Raw genomic sequence first — 18,287 nt, forward strand, 5'->3', positions numbered from 1 at the left:
AATTTGAGATTTATAAATAATTGACAGGACATCTGTTTATGCTACATCCATTCGTTCTGACATTGCTAAATTGATAGAAGGAGTAAACAAACAAAAACTCATGAGAATTGACAGATTTTGGGAATTATGTTATCTTGTTTTATTTTGGAGTCGGTAAAGCAAGGAGAAAATGGATGCTCCATGATATTTCTATAGAGTCAATAATTTGTTCAACTTGGGAGTAGTAGCAATTGAAAGTTCATGTTTTAAGGAAATAATTACCCTAGAGCGGACTGAACACAGGCCAGAAGGGCATGTGACCCCACCTTTCCTTCCTGGGTTCATCTATTCCATTGTTGAGAAGAGGAGCTTCTAATTAACTAAACTATTTTGGAGAAAATGAAAGGAATGTGTTTAAGAAAAGATTACTATTGATTCTTTAACTGGGTTTGTATAAAATGACAAAGTATTCTCTTTTTTATAGTGTCTATGGGAGTTTTCTACATACTAACTCTTATCTACCACCTTCCTTATTTAATTACATGTACCACCTTCAACTAGAAAAAGAACTCTAGATATGAATCTTACCTGAGGTAAAAAAATATAGGCTGATGACAAGATTTGGATCTAGATTAGAGGTGACAATGGGCTATGCTGGCACGACCCACAATTTTTTTGGCATGGTAAGAAATGGCCTATGGGCTATGTGGGCCATGCCATGGGCTTAGGATTTGGCACGTGGGTCGCCATGGCATGGCTCATGAATTTAAAAGAAACATAAATTTTAAATTTTTTTGACAAAAGCCTATGCAGCATGTGGGTTGGCCCACAAAGGCATGACACAGCCCACCAGGCCATGGGCCGTGTCGAGGGCCTTGAGTTTTGGTTGTCTGGTATGGCATGGCCCATGGCGAGATGGGCTATGAAAATTTTGACCTGGTAGAGCATGGCCAACCGTCACCTCTAATCTAGATCCAATATATGGATTACAAACCCAAGATGGCTGAAATTAAGTTCAGTATTCAACGTCCAAACTATACCAAACAGTCATGAGTCAACCACATCTGAGATAATAAATTAATATGGGAGTCGGATGGTTACTCATTATCAAATAAGGTAATAAGCAATAAGTTTCTGCTTTATATTTTATACCTATGCCAAATGCGCAGCCACGAAAAGAAACTATATAGAGAAAGACCTGAAATCTTTTAATAGAGGATCAATCATCAACGAAGACAAACATATGGAGCTCTCTCCCTGTACCTTCCGTTCAGGAGCCGCTCACGACTGTTCCACCACGTTATGTCCATCCTCATCAAGATCCTCTTTTCGTATCCAATGCCACCTCGTTGCCACAAGTGCTAGTTATCGACTTGAAAAAGTTGCTTTCTGGAGACTTGACGGATTCAGAATTAGACAAGCTTCATCGTGCTTGCAAAGAATGGGGTTTTTTTAGGTATCAGTAGAAGGATCAAATCAATATATACTATATATGATGCGTCGTGTAAAATTTTGTTGTGAGAGTGGAAATGTTTTGCAGTTGATAAACCATCGAGTGAGCAGTTCACTGGTGCAGAAAGTGAAGATAAAGACTCTGGAGTTTTTCAATCTGCCAATGGAGGAGAAGAAGAAGTATTGGCGAAAAGCAGGAGATATCAGGATTTGGGCAGGCGTTTGTTGTGTCTGAGGAGCAGAAGCTTGACTGGGCAAACATGTTCTTTGTGACTATTAAGTATAATAGAGTGGGGGTGTGTTTGTAAGTATGAAAATGTTTCTTAATATGGTGTGTTATGCTCTGTTATATAATAACAGATGTACTGACATGTAACTAACTCTTCATACAAAAAATACAGATTTCACCTTTTTCAGCTTTTTGGTATCACTGTTTTCTTTGGTTTCTCTCTTTGTTCCTTTTCTGGTTTTTCATCAATAATCTTCATGGTATCAGAGTTGTAGACACACGTCAAATGGCTCAAATCAATCCTGAGTTGCCCAATCTTGCTTCGAAATCAGAAGGTGAGCAAACTGGAAATGCAAACGCAAATAGTCTGGTTGCCCATCCTTCACTTCCCACACTTTTAGTTAAGCTTGTGGAAAAGAATTATGGTTACTGGAGGTCACAGATCTTTCCTGCTCTTGTATCTCACGGTCTTGATGGCTTCATCACTGGTGAGAGTATCTGTCCACCTATGTTTCTTGTTGAAAAATCTGTTGATTCAGAGGAAGTAGTAAAGAAACCAAACCCTAAGTATTTTAATTAGAAAAGACTAGATCAATCTTTAGTTTTTGGTTGTTTTCTTTAATATCCGAATCTATGTTCAGACATGTAGCAAAATGTGTGAGTTCATATGAAATTTGGAATACTTTAGAGCTACATTTCCAGTCTTTTTAAAAGGCTAGAACATTACGTCTACGGAATATGTTATAAAAAACTAAAAAGAATGATTTAAGTGTGAATGAATATGTCCTCAAAATGAAGGAGATTGGAGATGAATCAGTTGCCAGTGGAGTAAATCTTAGAGAAGAAGAGTTACTCTTGTATATTTTAGACGGTCTTGGTCCTGAATATGATGCGGTTATTGCTAGTTTGATATATAATAGTAGTACAACAAGTATTCAAGAAGATCTGTTTATGCTTCATATGCATGAGATGAGATTGGAACGTCAAAGTTTTTCTATGATGAATTTTCATGAACATTTAAAATCTGCCTTGTTGGCTACCAGACAACATGATGCTCTTAATCCAACTACGACACAATTTCTGAATACTGCTACTAAAGCAACACCTACTGTACCACATTCTCTCAATCTAGAAACTGGTGCACAACATTATTTACCTACTGGTGTCTCTATTCCAAGCTTAACTCATTTTGCAGATAATAGAGGTTCTCCTATAAGCAATGGTTATCAAGGGCGAGGTGTGTTTGGAAGCAATGAGTTTCAAGGGTATCAAGGGTCGAATTTCAGACCATTTGTTCATACTCAAAGTTTTCCTGGTGGAGCGTTACAGTTTAGCAGTAACTTGGTGAGAGGCAGACGTAGAGGCTGAGTATGCTTCAAACCAAAGTTAGTGTGTCAAGTTTGTGGAAAGACAGATCACTCTGCATTGCAATGTTACCACCGTTTCGATCAAGAATATCAGGGCTTTAATGGTTCCTTTTATAGTCACCAACCCTCATACAATCAACAACTACAACAGCCACAATCTGCTCTAGTTAACAGTTTTACTAATGAAGGATCAACTGAATCAGCTCAAGCTCTAATTGCAACCAACTTCAAACCAAATCCTGTTCAGTTTTCGATCACTTCCTTTCTTGGTTTTCATGATCATTTAGCTTCAGTACCTTCCAGCTCAAATAAATATGTTGTTTCTGAATTTTCGTATCCAGGGAATTATCCAGTTTACTCTGTTGGTGCTACGTTAACAAATTCTCCCAATCCTGTCGGTGATCCATCACTACAAGCCGACTCTATGTATCAGGCAGTAGCCACTCCACATACTGCTCATGATCAGTCCTGGTTTATGGACCCTGGTGCATCAAATCATATGGTGGCTGATGGCTCAAATCTGGTACTTAAATCTCCCTATCTAGGAAGCTCTAAGGTGCAAGTTGGTAATGGAGAATCCATTCCCATTACTCATACAGGTATGCTGATGGTATCTTCATTTGATAACAATATATCAATTCATCTTAGAAATATTCTCTATGTTCCACAAATTGCAAAAACCTTGCTGAGTATATCACAAATCACTAAGGATAACAATGTGATTGTTGAATTTCACTCTGATAATTGCTTGATAAAGGACAAAAGCAGTAAAGATATATTGCTTCGGTGCACAGTAAAGGATGGCTTATATCAGCTTGAGTTGACAAAGCCTGTTAATCCAAGCATGAAGTCTATCTCTTGTCCTGCTGCTCCTGCTGTTACAAAGTTACCATCTGTCTCAAAGGAGTTCTTTGGAAATCATTGTCCTCCCAACTCAAAAGTAGTTACTACTTTTCCTACTACCGTATCAGCTTCAAATAAATGTCTTAGTCATAATGCAAATCTAGACTTGCTCACGTTGTGGCATGCAAGATTAGGCCACCCTAATAGTAGAACACTTCATGTTGTCTTGAACAAACTAAATGTAAAGTCGTCTCTGTCTAGTAATAACAGCTTCTTTTGTGAAGCATGTCAGTACGGGAAGCTGCAATAATGTCATTTTCCTATGTCAGATTCTAGAGCTGAAGCTCATTTAGAAATAATACATCCGGATCTATGAGGTCCAGCTCCTGTAAACTCTTGTGAGGGATATAAATACTATCTCATATTTGTTGATGATTTTAGCAGATTTACTTGGATTTATCCTTGAAACTTAAATATGAGGCTTATACTGCTTTCGTATAGTTTCATTGTTTCATAGAAAGACAATTGGATTCTAAAATAAAGTGTTTGTAAATTGATTGGGGAGGAGAGTATAGAAGTTTTGCTGGTTATTTACAGAAACATGGTATTATGTTCAGGCATTCTTGTCCATATTTACATCAACAGAATGGCAGGGCTGAAAGGAAGCACAGATCAATTACCGAATTTGGGTTATCGTTATTGGCTCATGCTAGCATGCCATTGAAATATTGGTGGGCAGCCTTCAATACAGCCACGTACCTGTTGAACAGACTGCCTAATTCAGCTCTTAATTTTGTATCCCCTTACTTCACCTTGTTTCATCAAGAACCTAATTACACTGATCTGAAAGTTTTTGGGTGTAGTTGCTACCCTTATCTTCGTCCTTATAATAAACACAAACTCTCCTACCACACAGACAAATGTGCCTTCTTGGGGTATAGCCTCTCTCACAAAAGTTACTTATGTCTTGCTTCTACTAGAAGGGTATATATCGTTAAACAAGTGAAGTTTCATAAGACTGATTTTCCATTTAAATATGGTTTTAATCAGCCTATATCTTCAAAGAACTCAACCTCTTCGAGTGAAAGTTGTATCAACTCACCTGCATCTTCGTGGACTCTTCCAAAGTCTGTCTCAAATTCTACTGATTTTTGTTCTATTGACTTTTACTCTGTTTTGAACTCAGGTGCCAGTTCGTCCCATACTAATGTCATTTCTGATCATGCACCACTGTTATCTCATAGTCAATCGAAGACACTTACTGTGACTACTACTACACCTATACACCAGGCACTAGTGGATAATCCAATCTCCATGGCTACTGGTCACTCTGACTTATCACCTCTGTCTGCACAAGAGTCATCTGGTGTGAATTCGGAATCTTAGAATAATCCATTCACAGAGTGTCTGCCCAACTTCTCTCTTCTAGCTTCTCCTCCAGCTTTAGACCTTCCAGGAATTCAGTTGGAAGTTGTACTTCCCTGTTTTTCAAACCCAGGATCTCATAACTCAGCTCTCAATACTCACCCTATGATCACTTGATCGAAAACTGGTTCACTTCATCCAAGAGCTTTTCTAACAACTACTAATATTCTCTCAGAACCAAAAACTGTGACTGAAGCCTTGCTTAGTCCTAAATGGAAGCAAGCTATGGATGTGAGTATCAAGCCTTGTTAAAGAACAACACATGGGATCTTTTTCCTTATGAAGATGGAATGAATATTGTTGGAAGCAAATGGGTGTTTAAAACAAAGTTGAACAAATGGCTCCCTGCAGAAATACAAAGCTAGGCTGGTTGCCAAAGGCTTCCAGCAAACACCTGGCCTGGATTACTTCTACACCTTCTCACCAGTCATCAAAGCAGCTACCATTCGAATAATGCTATCCTTAGCTGTTCATCACAATTGGAAAATTCAACAGTTGGACATGAACAATGCGTTCTTAAATGGAGACTTAACAGAGACTATGTTTATGGTTCCTCTGGAAGGATATTATGATGCTTCTCAACGAAAGAGGTTACAACAAGTATGTCGGTTGAATAAGGCCCTGTATGCGCTCAAGGAAGCCCCTCGCGCATGGTTTGATAAGCTAAAGACTGCATTGCTTGAATGGGGTTTTGAAAATTCTGTGTTCGATGTAAGCTTGTTCTACTATAAATGTGACTCTAAAGTGATGTATTTTCTGGTTAACATGGATGACATTCTTGTCACAGGGAATGATAACTTGCTTATATCTCAGTTAGTAGATGATTTAAATAGCAGATTTTCGCTCAAGAATCTTGGTGAAGTATAATATTTTCTTGGTTTTGAAGTGCAGTGCAGTATACTGGGTTACTACTCATACAGACCAAGTATGCTCAGGATTTACTTGTCAAAGCAGGTATGGCATACTCAAAACCATGTACCACTCCTATGGCTACTGGTTTGAAACTTGGAAAAGAAGAGAGTAAGGTTTTCGATCAACCTACTCTGTACAAAAGTGTTATAGGTGGTTTGCAATATTTAACATTGTCCAAGCCTGATTTAGCGTTTGCAGTTAATAAACTCAGCCAATTCTTGCAGCAGCCTACAGAAGCACACTGGACAGCCTGTAAACGAATTCTCAGATATGTAAATGGCACTCTTCATCATGGCTTGATCTTTAACAAACATAGATCTTTCACCTTAGAAGCTTTCGCAGACGCTGACTGGGCTGGAGATGTAACAGATAGGAAGTCTACCAATGGCTATGCTGTCTTTCTTGGCAGGAATCTAGTACAGTGGTCCTCTAGAAAACAGAAGGTTGTATCGTTATCATCTACTGAAGCTGAGTATAGATCCCTTAGTCAAACAATTACTGAGTTAGTATGGATTCAGAATCTATTTAAAGAGCTGGGAATTCACGTCCAGAATGTGCCAATTATTTGGTGTGATAACATGAGCGCAGGAGCACTCTCTTCCAATCCAGTTTTTCATGCCAGGACGAAGCACATTGAAATTGATGTGCACTTTGTTAGAGAGTTGGTTATGAAAGAGGTCCTATATGTTCAATACGTAGCTTCTGAATATCAAAAAGCAGACTTGCTCACCAAAGCTTTGCTTGTTGCCAGATTTAACATGCTGAAGGAAAAATTTAATCTTGTGTCGGAACTAACATCCAGTAATTATGTTGAAGCAAATGGTGTTAGTACATGATGGAAGTGATCAGTGTGTTACCTGGGCTATGCAGATGTGGAAAGTGCAGATATTCGTGTATATGCAGTAGTGAAGCAATGGAGTATGCAGACGTGAAAATAAGTAGTAAAGAATGTGGATGTTCGTATGTTGAACATAGTAATTGATAAAGTTGGTGAGGTATTGTAGTGATCTAGAAATTCAGAATGCAGTACAGATCTGCAGTTTTTTTGGTGAGGTACCGTAGTGATCTGGAAATGTGTTACTATAGTGTTTTGGAAATTCGTAGTGCTCTGGAAAATTCAGAATACAGCAGTGCAGATGTGCAGTTCTTCGAAAATTCAGAATGCAGCAATGTAGATGTGTAGTTCTTATGTGCGGTTTTTTTCTTTTTGGCAGTATAGTTTTTAGAGATTGAAAGAAAGCTTAGTTTAAGGGCGAATATTGAGTATAGTAGAGTAAGGGTGTAGTGTTAAGGTTTGGAATGTTTTCAGATATTGAGAGAGCTTAGTTTAAGAGGGAATATTAAGTATAATAGAGTGGGGGTGTGTTTGTAAGTATTAAAATGTTTTGATATGTTATATAATAACAGCTGTACTGACATGTAACTAACTCTTCATGCAAAAAATATAGATTTCACCTTTTTCAGCGTTTTGGTATCACGTGTTTTCTCTGGTTTCTCCCTTTGTTCCATTTCTGGTTTTTCATCAATAATCTTCAGTGACCAGCCTCCCATTTCATTTGAGGAAGCCACACCTAATTCTCAAGCTTCCTCTCCCTTTCAGGTTCTATGTTTTCTGTCAAATTATTTCTTTGTCAAGATTCTCTAGCTATGCTTGTGATCATATAATGTTATAGTGACGTTTCTGATATCGATGTTTGAATTAATTACAGTTTAAAACCTATTTAGATCATAGCTTAATAATTTATATCTTATATCTAGTGAACATAATTTAAGTTAAATTATCTGGACGGATAACCATTAAAATTATCTTATATTAGTGCCATTGAAAACCATCAGCTAGGATATTATATTTAATTAAATATGCTAATTAACACGATGTCATAATCATGATTAGATAGCAATTTAGTCATGAGTGAACAACTTTTTCCCACCCAAATAATGGTTTGATGACACTTTCCCCCACAAACTTTAAAAATACCATTTTACTATTCAAATTTATATTTCGACAATGAATAGAGAGCAAACTCAGTCTAGGCTTTTAGGGCTTCTGAAGAGGTGAGACCGATAAGTCTTTTGGTGGTGGAAGATTAGATTTTGGTGACTGAAATGGATCAGAATTTGACTTGTGAGGGACGACTGCGTAAACCCTAATCGATCGACTGCCGATGATTAACGGGGTTGGCGAGAATAGGGTTTGAGACGGGTTAGATGAGCTTTGGTGAGTGGGGATCAAGGAAGAGAATAGTGGTGGTATGGGGTCACAAAGATGTCAAAATCGGAAATAGAATATAGATTTAGATAATAAAATGGTTTTTTAAAAGCCTATGCGTGGGAAAGTGTCATTAAGCCATTATTTGGGTGAGAAAAAGTAGTTTCCTCTTTAATCATATATTCAACCAATAACACTTTTAGGTTTGTACAATGGAATATAACATACATTAGCTACTCAACTGTTCTAATCCTTTTATTTTTAAAGACTAGTCTTTACTTCTTTTATTTATCTTTTTTTAAAATGTAGAGAAACATTGGATGCTTACTCACTAGAACTAAAAGCTCTTGCCATTATAATCGTGAACCAAATAGGAAAAGCTCTAAGAATTGAAGATGATTATATGAAACAATTGTTTGAAGAAGGGAGATAGGGAATAAAATTGAACTACTATCTTCCATGTCCATAGCCAGAGCTTGCTATTGGCATCAGTCTCCATTCCGATGGTGGCGGCCTTACCATCCTCCTCCAGCTCAATGAGATGGATGGCCTTCAAATCAGGAAAAATGAGATGTGGGTTCCTATTAAACCCCTACCAGGTGCTTTTATCATTAACATTGGAAACGTTTTAGAGGTAATGCTCATCACAAAGAAATATTGTTCATAGCAAGACGGGAGAGGTTTGGCTTGATGTGTAAGTTTAAAATAGATTTAATGACGTTAATCCCCCTTTGGTATGATATAATAATAAAGATCATCCTGAGGTTTTCAAAACAATAGAAATTCCCTTACTGTTAATGAACTATTAATAAACCGTTAAAATATATACTGTTATTAGTTAATAAATATCCTCTTGTTCGTTTATTTTAACACCTATAGGCTACTGCTTAACGGTAGGGAGATATTTGTTATTTTGGAAACCTCAGGGGGATATTTTTATTATATCTTATCTCAGTGGATAAATGTATTAACTCTTTAACATATTCACCGTTAGATCTTTATATGTAAAATATAATTATATCGGGCAATCCTTACTAGTGAATTTTCATACAAATACATAAATACATGAGAGATGAATAGCATAACTAGATGTTGTTAATTTGTGTTTCGGATTTTGTAGATTGTAACCAACGGAACATACCCTAGTATTGAGCATCGAGCCACTGTAAACTCTATGAAAGAAAGGCTCTCAATTGCCACATTCTACAGCCCAAATACAAACCGCGATATGGGTCCAGTGTCAAGCCTTATAACACCAAAGAATCCGACATTGTTTAAAAGAATAAGTTCTAAAGTTAAAAGCAAACTCATCAAAAGCAAAGAATTAATAATCAATTCATGTTTCTATGCCCTAAGTTGCACAAATATAAAATTATAGGATCTTGAAACTTGATGAATTTTCACATATATATAAAAGAAATACATACCTGATTCCATAGTTTGAAAATTAAAACTTGAATCTTGATTGAATGAAAATAGGCAGTGTTTCTCTCCCTTTCTTCCCTTCTATAATCACAAACTCTCTCGATGGACAGAGAAAATTTTTAGTGTACATTAGGAATAGAGAGAGGACCCACCTTTTATATTGCAGTTATTTAATTAACTGCAAACATTAGTTATTTTATTAACTGATGTAACCTTTCCACCAAAGGTTAAAGACCAATATGCCCTTCAATTAAATTAATTATTACTAAACCTTATATTATATTTAATGCACATGGACCACTTTATAAGAATTATAAATAATTAACATTCTCCCACTTGGTCCATGTGTCATAAAAATAAAACTTTACAGCTTAGTAATTAAACATAATGTGTAACAATAATAATTAATTAAAGGTCATATCTTAAATGGTCAAGATATAAACATTATAAAGTAGGAACCTGTAAGGATCATGGCGGTCATATGTTATTAAATCAACATATTCCCTTCCATGTATCACTTTAAAAATTCTATACTCAGAACAATCTATAATATATCTTAATGGTCCAAAAATAATGCCCCTATCAAGGACAAATTCTGTCATCTTTATCATTCATGTATACAAAACAACATAATATAAAGAAACATACAACAGAATAACTTATATCAATCAGAAACAATACATCAAGAGCTTAGAGTGACTAAACATAAAGAGCTTTATGTACGTAAAAACAACATAGTGTTAACAACATAATGTCAAGGAATATATACAATACATCATAAATCAATCTTGACAGACAATAATACCCATCCTTTCAACGTGCTCACTAAAGGTCTTAGGTGATAGCCCTTTAGTAAGCAGATCCACTATCATAAAATTGGTGCTAATATGCTCAATAGTCACTCTTTGTTTCTGAACTTCTTCTTTAACGCAAAGTATTTTAATTCCATATGTTTAGCACCTTTTGAATATTTGTCGTTTTTAGAAAAGAAGACTGCTGCGGCATTATCACAATAAATTTTCTGCGGCTTGGCAATACTATCGACAATCCCAAGTCCTAAAACAAAATTCCGTAGCCATAATCCTTGAACTGTGGCTCAAAGCATGCCACAAACTCAGCCTCCATAGTGGAAGCAGCAATGACAGACTGCTTCGCACTTTTCCATGAAATTGCTCCTCCAGCTAACATAAATACGTAGCCAAAAGTGGATTTCCTGGTGTCTAAACAACCAGTGAATTCTGAATCTAAATATCCAGCTACCTCAAGATAATCAGATCTCTTATAGGTAAGCATATGATCCTTCGTCCCTTTTAAATATCTTAACACTTTCTTTGCAGCTCGCCAATGATCCATTCCAGGATTACTTTGATATCTACCCAGCAAACCGACCACAAAACTAATGTTTGGTCTGGTACGTGTCTGAGCATACATTAAACTTTCGACAACTGATGCATAAGGAATATGCTCCACTTGCTTACGTTCCAATTCAATCTGTGGGCATTGCTTAAGGCTCAACTTATCTCCTTTCTGAATTGGAACTGGACTCGCAAAGCACTTATCCATTCTGTATCTCTCCAGAACTTTGTTGATAAAAGATATTTGAGACAATCCCAACAATCCTTGTGCTCTATCATGGATAATTTCAATTCCAATCACATAGGATGCCTCGCCCATATCCTTCATCTCAAAGTTCTTAGAGAGAAACTTCTTGGTTTCATACATCATGCCAAGATCATTAGTAGCAAGCAAAATGTCATCAACATACAGGATTAGAATTACAAATGCGCTCCCACTGACCTTCAGATATATACACCGATCAACAGTGTTTTCCTTAAATCCGAAAGTAGTAATGGTACCATTGAACTTGAGGTACCACTGTCTGGAAGCTTGTTTTAATCCGTATATAGATTTCTTTAATTTACACACCAAGTGTTCCTTCCCTTCAATTGGAAAACCATCAGGTTGTTCTATGTACACTTCTTCTTCTAAATCCCCATTCAAAAAGGCAGTTTTCACATCCATTTGATGAAGCTCTAGATCATAATGAGCTATCATTGCCATAATAATTCTAAACGAGTCCTTTGAGGAAACTGGCGAAAAAGTCTCGTTGTAATCAACACCGTCTTTCTGAGTAAAACTTTGGCAACAAGTCTGGCCTTGTACCATTCAATATTGCCATTAGAGTCGTGCTTAGTCTTAAAGACCCATTTACACCCGACTGTTCTACAACCTTCAGGCAATACTACTAGATCATAAACTTCATTGTATTCCATTGATTTTAACTATTCTTTCATGGCGTCTAACCATTTTACAGAATTATCACTTTTAAGGGCTTGTGAAAACGAAACTAGATCTATTTCCATTCCTAAGTCAATTTCAGACTCTTGAAGATAAACCATATAATCATTAGAAATGGCAGATCTCCTTTGTCTTTCTGATCTTCTTAATGCAATTTCTTGTTGTTCATTAACTACTTCATGTGGCTCACCGACCACAGGTTCATTGATTTCTAAATTATCAGGTAGTATTTGCTCAATTATTTGTTGTTCTTGATTGTTATCAGAATGTCTGACAACTATATGAACTACAACCTCAGTAGAAGTCATAGGCGCAAGGACCTGTACCCTGACTTCTTGAATATCCACTTTACATGGTTTAACACTCCCACTGGTTTCACCATTCTCAATAAACCTTGCATTTCCAGTCTTAACTATTCTCGTACTATGACTAGGACAGTAAAAACGATACCCTTTAGATTTTTCTGGATAACCAATGAAAAAAACCACTTGTCGTTCTTGAGTCTAGTTTCTTTTCATGTGGATTATAAATCTTGACTTCTGCTAGGCAACCTCAAACATGGAGGTGCCTCAAACTAGGTTTCCTTCCTGTCCACAGTTCAAAAGGAGTCTTTGGAATTGCCTTACTAGGAACCCTATTTAATAAATATTTAGCAGTCTTTAATGCATATATCCACAATGATGAGGGTAATGAGGAATGATTTAACATACTCCTAACCATATCCATTAACATTCGGTTATGCCTTTTTGCAACACCATTCTGTTGCAGTGTTCCCGACATTGTGTATTGGGCACATATGCCTCGACTTTCCAGGAATTTAGCAAATGGACCCGGACATTATCCAGATTCATTGTATTTACCATAATATTCAACACCTCTATCTGATCTTACTACTTTCACATTTCTATCTAATTGCCTCTCAACTTCATTAATGAATACCTCAAGGATATTAACAGATTGAGATTTTTCATGCAATAAATAGATATATCCATAACATGAAAGATCATTTATAAAAGTGATGAAATATCTTTCTCCACTAAAAGAAGGTACATCAAAAGGACCACATATATCTATGTGTATTAATTCAAGGAGTTATGTGCTTCTTGTGGCTGCTTTGTTAATTATGGATGTGGTTTGTTTTCCTTTGATACAATCCACACAGACGCCAAGATCAGTAAAGTCCAAATCAGGTAAAACTTCATCATTTACTAATCTTTGCATCATTTCTCTTCATATATGGCCTAAATGCTTATGCCATAAATAAGCAGATTTCTCATCCACAGAAGCATGTTTTGTTCCTATACTATGATGCAGGGTCAATAATGTCTCAGCAAACAAATTATCAAGATGTAATTTGTACAATCCATCACAAAGCACCCTAGAACCAATTAAAAAATTATATTTAAATAAACTGAAACATCTATTCCCGAACTTAAAAGAATATCCTTCTAAATCAAGTTTAGATAAAGATATTAAATTACGGGATAACTCTGGTACATAAAGAGTATTAAACAAATCTAAATGATGTCCAGTATTTAAAATTAAATGATAGGTTCCAATGGCTTCAACTCGTGCTTTGACTCGATTCCCCATGTACACAAATCTTTCATTGTCGTTTATGATCTGGGTCATAAGGAATCCCTACAAAGTATTAGAGATATGAGTGGTACATCTAGAATCAATCCACCAAGTATTATAAGAAACTTCCAATAAATATGATTCGAAACATACAAAAGCACTAGGCTTACCTTTCTTTTCGAACCATGCCTTAGTTTCAGGCAGTCCCTCGTAAAGTGTCCAACTTTCTTACAGAAATGACACTTTTCTTTAGTCTTATCCTTCTTATGGACTTAGGCAGAAGACTCGTTAATCTTCAGTGGCCTTTTTCCCTTTCCATACTTCTTGTTGGATTTGTTCTTAACTCCAGACAAGCCCACAAGATTAACAAAATGAACTCCTTGTTTCTTCAATCTTTCCTCCTCTTGAACTAACTTAGTCTGAAGCTCAGTCATATTCCATTTATGTTTAATTGTGTTATCATTAATTTGACATGGACTAAACTGAGGAGGTAAAGAGTTAATGATAAACTGAACAAGGAAACTTTTGTCCACATACATTCCCTTGTTTCTAATTCTTGCTGCAATATTTGACATCTCAGTCACATGTTCATACATGCTACGAGAACCATCATATTTCATGGTGGTCAGCCTACTCATTAATGCTCCCGTGTGGGACTTGTCAGCAGCCTCAGACTAAGAAGTCTTTTTGGCTAATCTCATAAATTCCCTAGAATATTCTGTGGTAGGAAGTGAGGTCTTGTTTTCGCTCACCACTGTCATCCGTAAATATTTCAGGCTCAATCTATTCAATCTCTCCCATTCCTTATGGAAAGACGTTTCTTCATCAGTGCTGTTCTCAGTGAGATCAGCTGGTTTCTCTGTCATAAGTGCAAGGTTGAGATTTTAAACACCCAAGTAATACTCAACTTGTTCACTCCATTCATTATAATTGAACCCATTAAACTTAATAACAGATGAGGCGTGAAGAGTAGATGCTGGCAAAACAAAAATTATGCTTACATATTAATGTTTTGAGTTTTATACCTTATACATAATTTCAGATTCAGATATTAAAATTTATTATTATTAAAACATAAATATATATTGAAAATCTCCTTTGGGAGAAATAACAATATACGATAATAAACTTAATTGATGCAATCTTTTATAAGTTTTCTTAATTGGTAATTAAATGTACTTTAGTTAGACATGTTTGTTATCTTTGGATATACTAAACACACCTAACAAGTACATTAATTAACCACGATTATGTTCATAATAGCTAATCTACCTTTGGGCAATCCTTAACTATCCTATAACATATAAACTTCAAATTACTCATGTCCAATACATTATGTCATCTCATTAAAGCATCTAATGATCATGAGTAATTGAATCTTATTTAGTTTGATATCTGTGGGATAATCATTTTAATTTGGCCACTTTGGTGACCAACAAATTATACATAATATAGTTATTAAACTTAAATAATAACTATAAGTTTGTGATACTTACCTTTCTCTAAAGAAAATTATACTTTAGAAACTTATACACATTTCACGGGCCTAAACGCACATTAAAGACAAAATTAGGTTGATTCAACCCTCATTGTTAATTTTGATTGTTACCGTTAATTTTGATGGTTGACCGTTAACTTTAACAGTTGACCGGTTCAGTGAACGGTCTGAACCGGTTTAACCTGTTGACCGGTCCGGTTCACCTTTTCAGATCTAACTGGGTCGATTTGACCCACTTTTCTGATTCGGTCAACCCATTTTAACATATTTGGGTTGACCCATTTGACCAAAAAGGGTTGGGATTCTTTATGGCTTATTCTTAATGAATTTGAAAATTGGGCTCACTTAATAAGACTTTAATCATTGGGTTGGGTCAATTATTGACCCGAATTTCTGGAAAATTAGGTAAACTTCATATTCCGAATTTCTAGAATTTTTTTATTGAAAAAAGCTTCTAGATTTTGAAAATTTGCATTTCATAATAATAATAATAATAAAAAAAAAAAAATCTACAACAACCTTCCAATTTGTTAATTTCTAAACCCAAACTACTTTCTTAAATCTATTTTACCCAAACCATTCCTATTTCACAATTTCAAAAAACCCAATTAATTTGTACATCCCATAAGAACCCTAAAAATAACTTAATGGAAAATTCATCAGTCTCTAAACCTGAAATAGCTCTGATACCACTTGTAAACTTAAAAGCAAACTCATCAAAAGCAAAGAATCAATAATCAATTCATGTTTATATGCCCTAAGTTTCACAAATATAAAATTATAGGATCTTGAAACTTGATGAATTTTCACATATATATAAAAGAAATACATACCTGATTCCATGGTTTGAAAATTAAAACTTGAATCTTGATTGAATCAAAATAGGCAGCGTTTCTCTCAATTTCTTCCCTTCTATAATCGCAAACTCTCTCGATGGACAGAGAAAAATTTTAGCATACATTAGGAATAGAGAGAGGACCCACCTTTTATATTGCAGTTATTGAATTAACTGCAAACATCAATTATTTTATTAACTGATGTAACCTTTCCATCAAAGGTTAAAGACCAATATGCCCTTCAATTAAATTAATTATTACTAAACCTTATATTATATTTAATTCACATGGACCACTTTATAAGAATTATAAATAATTCTAACATAAGTGTTGTAGACTACTACAAGGGATACTTTTCCCACAAACTGTAGGGAAAATCATACCTTGATGTCTTGAGGATTAAAAACGAGGACGAGAATGGTTGAGTGAGCAATGTGGAAAAGCTAATGTTTAGTTTATTTATGGAAGTTGGTGAATAAATGATCGGTCATCTGTTTGATGCCACATCATCTCATTGTAGCTGAGAGTGTAATTCAAGCTGGTTTGTTATGGACAGACAAATTTGAGATTTAAACAAAGTTTCACAAATAATGAAAATATCTATTATACTCTTATTTTTTTTTTAAATTTTTATCCCAATAAAAATAAAATATCTTGAACCTTTTATAGATGATAGGATATTATTGTTTATTATAGATCAAAACCCCATTTTCTTCGAATCCCTAAATCATTCAAAACAACACAAATGGTGGCAGGGCCAGCGGTGGCCATTGAAGGCACAATATAAGCTTTTTGTAGACAAGTTAGAAAATTTGATTCAGCAAGTCGACCAACCGTCTCCCTTAAGTTAATGAAGACAACAATTCATGAAATCGATGCTACGAAACTGACTTGGCTTACCTTTGGAAATGGAAGAGTACTCAGTAAAACTAAGAAATCTTGCTAATGGAACGCAATTCATAATTACATTCATGATCTTAGTGCTGAGATTATGCCTTGCATTATGATGATGATATTGGGGCTTGATTCTTGTAAAACCGTTTTGTGATTATGGGTGATTGTATATTCATTACAAATATTATTTGCCATACTTGTATTTACATTTTCTGAATAACTAGGACAAATTACATGTAAACAATACAATACAAATATATACAAAGGTTTATCTTCTCTCTTCTTTCTCTTGGCATACTTAGGCTTCTCTTTACTCTCTGCCTCTTTTGCCTTTCTTTCACAATCTGACATGGTATTATTGGTATCAGGGCTATAGTCTAGCTTCCGCTATTCTTTTTCTGTCCCTACAATAGCAAACAGATTTTCTGTTAGAATTTTTTTTCATACTATCTCAAACCAAACCAAATCTTCTGGATGGCAAGCAACCAAAATACCACAAAACAACAAACGGCCTTACAAACACAAACTAAACCTCCACCAAGTTTACCAGAAGTCCCAATTACAAGCAATACAAGCCCATTGCCTCACACGAACCCACATTCACACAATGGCCCAAATCCAAACACAACCAATGGTCCAAACCCAACAGTAGACCCAAACACACACACTGGCTGAACTCCACACACTGGCCCAAATCCAATTACCAATCCAAACCCATACCTTTATGGTATGCCGAGTTACAACCCGGTTCAATCACAAAAAACAGGTACGAATCCCTACCCGTTTACCTTCCAAATGATTCTGATAGTCGAAAGTTGCCCTGAACCAAGCGATGTTTTATTTTCACTGGCGTTATATGGGTCGGAAATCACTTTAATCAAATAATCATTGGTGGGTTTAGACAACTACTAAACTTGGGCTCGTGATTTCCAGTGAGCCCTTGTTGCTAAGGACAAGGATAGCTTCATCAACGACACAGTCCCACCACCACCGATCGACTTCCTCTTCATTGCCACTGGAAGAGATGTAACATGCTTGTACAGTTATGGCTTGGCAACTGCTTGTCATAAAAAATGGTGGCCAGACTGCCACCAACTGAAAATGCAACATAAATGTGGAATAACATTAGAGAAATGTATGGAAAATTAGATCTAGCAAAGATCTACACTCTCCGGCAACAACTCGCCAAGATAAATCAAGGTAATTCCACTGTCACAATTTATTTCAACAAATTATCAAGGATTTGGCATGAACTTGAAGTTGTCAAAGAAAAGCTTGAGTGACCACCAGCAACCCTTGCACAGTTTCACCAGATTCGTGATCAAGAAAGGCTAAGTTGTTT

General features: G+C 35.8%; 1 pseudogene; it reads left to right on the plus strand.

The window, feature by feature from the left end:
* The first annotated feature begins 815 nt into the window (after window positions 1-815).
* LOC116129800 lies at window positions 816-16,476 on the plus strand (annotated as a pseudogene).
* Window positions 16,477-18,287: the final 1,811 nt, after the last annotated feature.

Source organism: Pistacia vera, unplaced genomic scaffold (assembly GCF_008641045.1).
Source record: "Pistacia vera cultivar Batoury unplaced genomic scaffold, PisVer_v2 Contig214, whole genome shotgun sequence".
Lineage (NCBI taxonomy): Eukaryota > Viridiplantae > Streptophyta > Magnoliopsida > Sapindales > Anacardiaceae > Pistacia > Pistacia vera.